We start from the raw sequence: 6,156 nt of genomic DNA on the forward strand, positions 1-6,156 counted from the left end.
GGAGTTACCGGTTGCAGCTTATAATGGCATTCTGACTCTAGGTGACTAGACCAGGTAAGTAGTCGGAAGCGTCGCATATAGTCGCCCTATCCCACAACCGCTTTGGCTTGGTGACATCGATGTTTCTGTTGCGGAAATCACGTCGCTATCAGGGCGAGGTACATGAAATATCATAGCTGTTGTTCTCATGCACTGCGGAATGTTTGCTCTACTTTTTTCTTGGATAGATAGAAACTTTTGATAATTTTAATTCGAATATGATCTTTGAAATTCTTAAGGCAGCAAGGATGAAAAACAGTGAGGAAAAGGTTTCTTGCACAGAAACTGGGCTACAGTTAAAAGAGTTGAAGGGCATGAAAAGGAAGTCGTAGTTAATCAGGGACTGGGACAGGGTTGATGTTATTCAATTTGTACAGTGAGCAAGCAATAAAAGATACCAAGGGGAAATGGCGAAAGGAAAGATCGGGGATAAGAAATCAAATTTTAAGGTTTACCGACGATCTTATCATTCCGTCAGGAATGGCAAACGACCTGAAAGAGCAGTTGAAAGTTTTGGATGCTGTCTTGAATAAAGGATATAAGATGAATTTCAACAAAAGTAATGTAAGGGTAACGGCATCTAGTCCAATTTAATCAGGTAATGATGAGGAAAGTGGGACTAAAAGTGGTAAATAGGTATTGCTGTTTCGGCAGAGAAATAGCTGATGATGAGTGAAACATGGAGACAGGCATAGTTAAAAAGAAGTATCCGATAAAGATAATTTGTTAACGTGGAATGTAAATTTAAGTGATAAGAATTCTTTTGTGAAGAAATTTGATTGGAGTATAGCTTCGTACGGATGTGAAACGTGAACGAAAATCAGTTTACTCAAGAAGAGAATGCAATCTTATGAAATGCGGCGACAGAGAAGTTTGTGGGTTTGATGGGTAATTCGAATAACTAACGAGGAGGTATTGAATCGAAATGGGCAGAAAAGTGATTTACGGCATAACTTGGTTAAAAGATTAGGTCGCTTAATGAGACATATTGAGGGATCTCTTCTTTAAGTTGATAATGGAGGGAGATGTATGCTGTGGGATGGAGAAGGTGAGAAAGAATAATAGAGAGAGACCACTGCTTGACTACGTACAGAGGGCAGGTTCAAGTGGATGTAGGTTGCAACAGTTACGCAGAGATTAAGAGGCTTGCACAGCATAGACTAGCGTCGGCAGCTGCATAAAATTAGTCTTCAGGCTGAAATCTGAAGACGACAACAACAAACAGAAAGAAGACACTTTCAAAGAAATCGAAGTCAGTGATACTATCTGAGGGAAGGCAAGTCATGTGTAGAGCACAGAAAGCTCATGATGTGAGGGGTACGACGGGCTGGAGGAACGACATGCCTCAGATATTCCGTATAAATTTACCGTTGTGATTTCAAATGTTTCGTGCTATGCTGTTCAAGAAAATAAAGGTTTCAACTTCTCTTCTCGAATAAAGAATACACCGTCTTGACTGAGAAAGAAATTTCAGTAACATAAGACATGATCATTGAATAACTGTTGGAAATTGAATTAGTCCAGCAAAAAATTTCAGCTCTTTTGTTCAAAATTTGTATAAATGAAGTAGCCGTAGAGGATAGGGAAAGTGTTTGTGCATATGTTAAAAATTTTGAAAATGATCTTGGCATAGTGATATTTCAGTGCGGTAGAAATTTGAAAAAGTTAAATACACAATGAAACTTTCACTCAGCAGCGGAGTGCGCGCTGATGTGAAGCTTGTTGGCATATTAAAACTGTGTGCCTTTTGCCTTTCACAGACAGTTGCTCTAATAGACTAAGGTATCCACGGACGACTCGCGGCCGCTCTTCTGAGCTTTACTTCCGCCAGTATCTCATCTCCTGTGGACATACAGGAATGTCCAAAGGAATTTTCCATCGGAATTCGGAATAACACAGACACTCCAATATCATATTTATCTTCCGACACCGGGCAAGCGACATTAAAGAAAAATCTCTCCCCGCTCCCGTTAAGCTGGAAATCCCGATTCGAGTCTCAACCATGCACAGATTTTAACTGTCATCGTTCCGTTACACATCTGCTGGTAGTTCTGACGGTATTCTCAACTGAGAATACATTTCATGTACAATGAGATACCATCAGAAGTATGAATGATGTGAAAGCTTTCGACTGCTTGTTACAAGAACTGGGGTATGACAGCAATGACAAAGCATGGGGACTTGTACCGGTACAATAAGAGAAGAACAATCCTTCATCGGACCACAGTACTGAAGAGTGGAGAGATTGGCAACCTGAATACAACTCATGCCACAACAATAAGAGGTGGAATTATAATTACTAGAGAAGCCACTAGTCTTCTTGAAACCTGTTCAGTGTTAGGCGCGATTTTGGCATAAATGCAGAGTACCAAGTCACGATCCACAGCAAGGAATTGTAGAGGTGTGGAGCCATGGCTCCATGTAATAATGCTCCGAATGGAGGAGAAACAAGTAGCTCACGAAATTTACTGGATATGAACAGACCGAGCAACGATGTAACTAGTGAAAGTGTCCCTATGTCTTTATTTATAAGCTTTGAAGAAATTAAGGATTATTACTAGAAGAAGAAAATTACTATGTAATTGCTTGATACTCAGTTATAGGATTATGATTAGTAGAAAGGAAATACATTGCATCATCGAAACCGGAAGCCAGATTTGAGTGGTAAATATACTGTTTTTGAGTCTTGTACCCAGAAGAAGGCATGGCCAGAGATACCGATGCAAATAGTGTCCAGCTGACAAAATCAGGAAGGTAATTAGCTTTCCATCCACTAGCAGGAACTGGCATCCAAAAATTGTTTGCCTCAGAGTCGAAAGAATACAGTGATTAGCACGGATGTGGAAGGACACTAAAAACTGTGCACTCCGTCTAATGCGCTTGAGGGTCATGGAGAAAACGCCATTGAAGTCACATCGTCTATTGAGGAAACAGAAGTCCTTTTGCAGCAAGCTCTTTAATATATGCTGCGGACGATTTCTAGTATGCAGAGTTATCCGCCCAAATGTGGTCGACAAAAAAATGTTACGCAAGGTCTTGTGACATGCATCATGTATCAACCTTAGGAGGTTCAGGAGGTAAATTTATGAACAAGGAGATGGATGGATGGTGTCCAGTGTAGCTGTGGCATCCGCAGCATATTAATGATTAATTTCTATTCATTTTTTGCCTTTGAGTAATCAGTATATCTCTATTCTTTAAGTCTAATGAGGTTTTCTAATTTGGTTTTGCAGCCATTTAAATGGTGAGATAATAATCTGAAGGGGAAGGGAATGTTTTGCTGAAAAGAGATTGCTGGTACGTAAATATGGACTACAATTATGGATGCGAAGAAGAGTTTTTTATGATGTGTTGTTTTATGGTTGGTTGTTTTATGGTTCGTTAGTGAGTCTTGAGGTGTTTTAAGTACCACTTGCAAAAGAAATGATTTGCTAACTGTGGAGCAGAGGTAATTGTCTGCAAGAAGTCATAGGACTGGAGCTCTTTTAGAGCTGGCGGCAAATATTCACGCTTTTTCAGAGACGTTTTGTTAAGTGATCATGAGTGCGAATACATGAGAAAATCCCCTGATGATGGTGCATGAAGACAAGATACACGTGGAAGTCCAGGAGATAAAGTTAAGGAGAAATGCAGACGATCAAACATCCGAAGACCTCACATGAAAGGTACGGATTTTAGAATGAATTTGGAAGAATAGTCATGATCTATTTCGTTTTTTGTTTGTTCTAACCTCATTGAACAGATACAAGACAATGTACAATGAATAATGGACGATACCCTATCCAGAAGATAAAAGATGATGCCGAGATTTAAAAAGATAATGATAATACTAGAAGTGTTTCGGGACATTTGAGATCAACCCATGCTTAGTGGCATGGTTGACATAATAATTAATACAAGAGGTGTTTAATCGCTATCCGTTTCAGGAAATACGCAAGGATAAGAGTTGTGGCAGATGCAGACGCAGGCAGTTCTCTGACAACGGCATGCTCTACAGCCGTGAAGAATTTTTTTTTTTTCTTTGCTAATTTATGTTATCGAGATTAAATATAAGGCTCCGCACGTGTGCTCTCTGGGACAAAGCCAGATAGTAGTAAGAAATGGTGAAAAAAGTGGCTCTCAACTGGGTGCAGCTGTTTCAGGAAAGTGTGGTTAATTGGATTTGGTAGACCATCTCTCTCATCCGTATTTTATCATTTATAAAATTTTGCAGGTCGCTTATGTGTTTTTGTGCCTCTTGAAACTTTTAAAGATAATTATAGTTACGAAGAAAGAGGCGATGAAAATAAGCTAGTTTCCGTGTTCGTAGTAAGGTATGTCTTAATTCTTTGAATTGGTGATTTCGAGGAACGAATAACCCATATCTGCATTGACTGAGATCATCTCAAATTGAATAATTGTTTCTTCCGTAGTGTAGTTCTTGAGCGTTGCATGCAGTTTGTGGTGTGGTGAAGGTTTTTACTTCTACTTGTAAGTGAGCCTCAACAACCTGTGTACCACAATGTTTCTTATTGTGTAATTAGTTTTATTAAACGTTTCAATAGAAATAACGCATTGATGTATTAATAGAACAGGTGTGTGTCTCTTGAATGTGTATCATCCTGAAAGAGGCCTCAAAAGGGAAGCTAAACTATTTTGTATATAGATTCTTGTATGTACTAAGTGTCATTTGTATACTTTTGCAATGGACTTAGGAAACTGTTTTTGTGTTGGGAGGCAATTCAAAGCATGGTGGGGAAATGCGCTCAGCCTACAGGCGAGTGGTGGCTTGCAGTCCCCTGGAATTTTGTCTCATGCCCTGTTAGCCGCAAACATAGGAGTACGATGCTGCCACTCAAATACGAGGGGAGCCTTCTTGCAGCTCCCAGTGGATCCATTTTCGTCCGCCTCCGCCACAGCGGTTGCAGTACCAGTTTCCCCAGCTCACCTGAAGGAGGAAAATGCTGTTTGATGAGCCGCCAGCTGTCTTTGTCGCCACTGACGTGCCTTCTGCTACGTGTCTCCAGACGTCACGTTATAGTCAAGGGACTGTCATATACAACTGTCTGCAGCCATAGACTACGTCGTCGTGGCGAAGGATTTTGGAGAACTGGTCGTCCACAGTTCGTTGTGATGGGTGCTCACTGAAAGGCCCATTCACTGTCCTTGGAGTGGTGCCATGAACTTAAGAGGTACGTTTTGCCTAGCTGTGGCATGTGTATGCACGTACTTTTTCTTAAACAATTACTGATGACCTCGCTGTGAATGTTAGTTGATTGTTTTCGCCGTCAATAACCATGATATGAACTGCCAAATACAGTGAGGAGAGGACACTTGTTTGTATCAAAGAGTTAAGTAACTGTGAACTGACATTTACCGGAGGTGAGCAACCGGTAGGCAGTGACGAATTCTTAGTAGTAATTCTTAGGAGTAATGAACGCCGGTACCAAAGCAATCCTCGCGAATAAGCTATCTAGCGAGTAGAATTTATGTGAATATCTGAGAATATTTCCTGCTAGAGAAAATGAAAATAGTCCACCGATATTTCTATAAACTTTGTCGAATCTTGACGAAGTGAGATGCTGCCAAAGAGGAGCAGGGAAGAACTGAAGAACAATGAAGTGTATGTCAGTGGAGACCCAGCCTGTTTCCTTATATGCGGAAATGACTCCCCCTCCCCCACATGACCACCCACAAGCTGCTTTAAGATGAGATATCCACATCGACAAATATCGTTTTATCACCTCTCTTCTTTCTCTTATTGTGCTTTTGGTGTTATACTAAAATACAAAAATACAGTTCACCCAACATTACAGGGTAATGAATGTTTTTTGTCGAGTCCTGCTAAATCTATATACTTAACATTCCTCTATGATTTTGTATTCACTGTGTGTCTTCACACTACTCAGATGAGGACACTATTTCGTTCAACTTGTGTTTAAGTTTAAGGAAATACTTTATTATTTAGCACGTCTGTCGACGTCAGTATTAACTGTGATCAGTTATGCTCATGCATAGATGTAGCAACCCATTTTTTTATTTGCGTCCATATCAAAACGAGAACACTGTAGAACTATGACTCGTATTTTGTTTTCTGTAGTGGTAATGGGTTAACGTTACAGTAATACATGCTAGTTT

Source organism: Schistocerca piceifrons, chromosome 4, assembly GCF_021461385.2.
Source record: "Schistocerca piceifrons isolate TAMUIC-IGC-003096 chromosome 4, iqSchPice1.1, whole genome shotgun sequence".
Lineage (NCBI taxonomy): Eukaryota > Metazoa > Arthropoda > Insecta > Orthoptera > Acrididae > Schistocerca > Schistocerca piceifrons.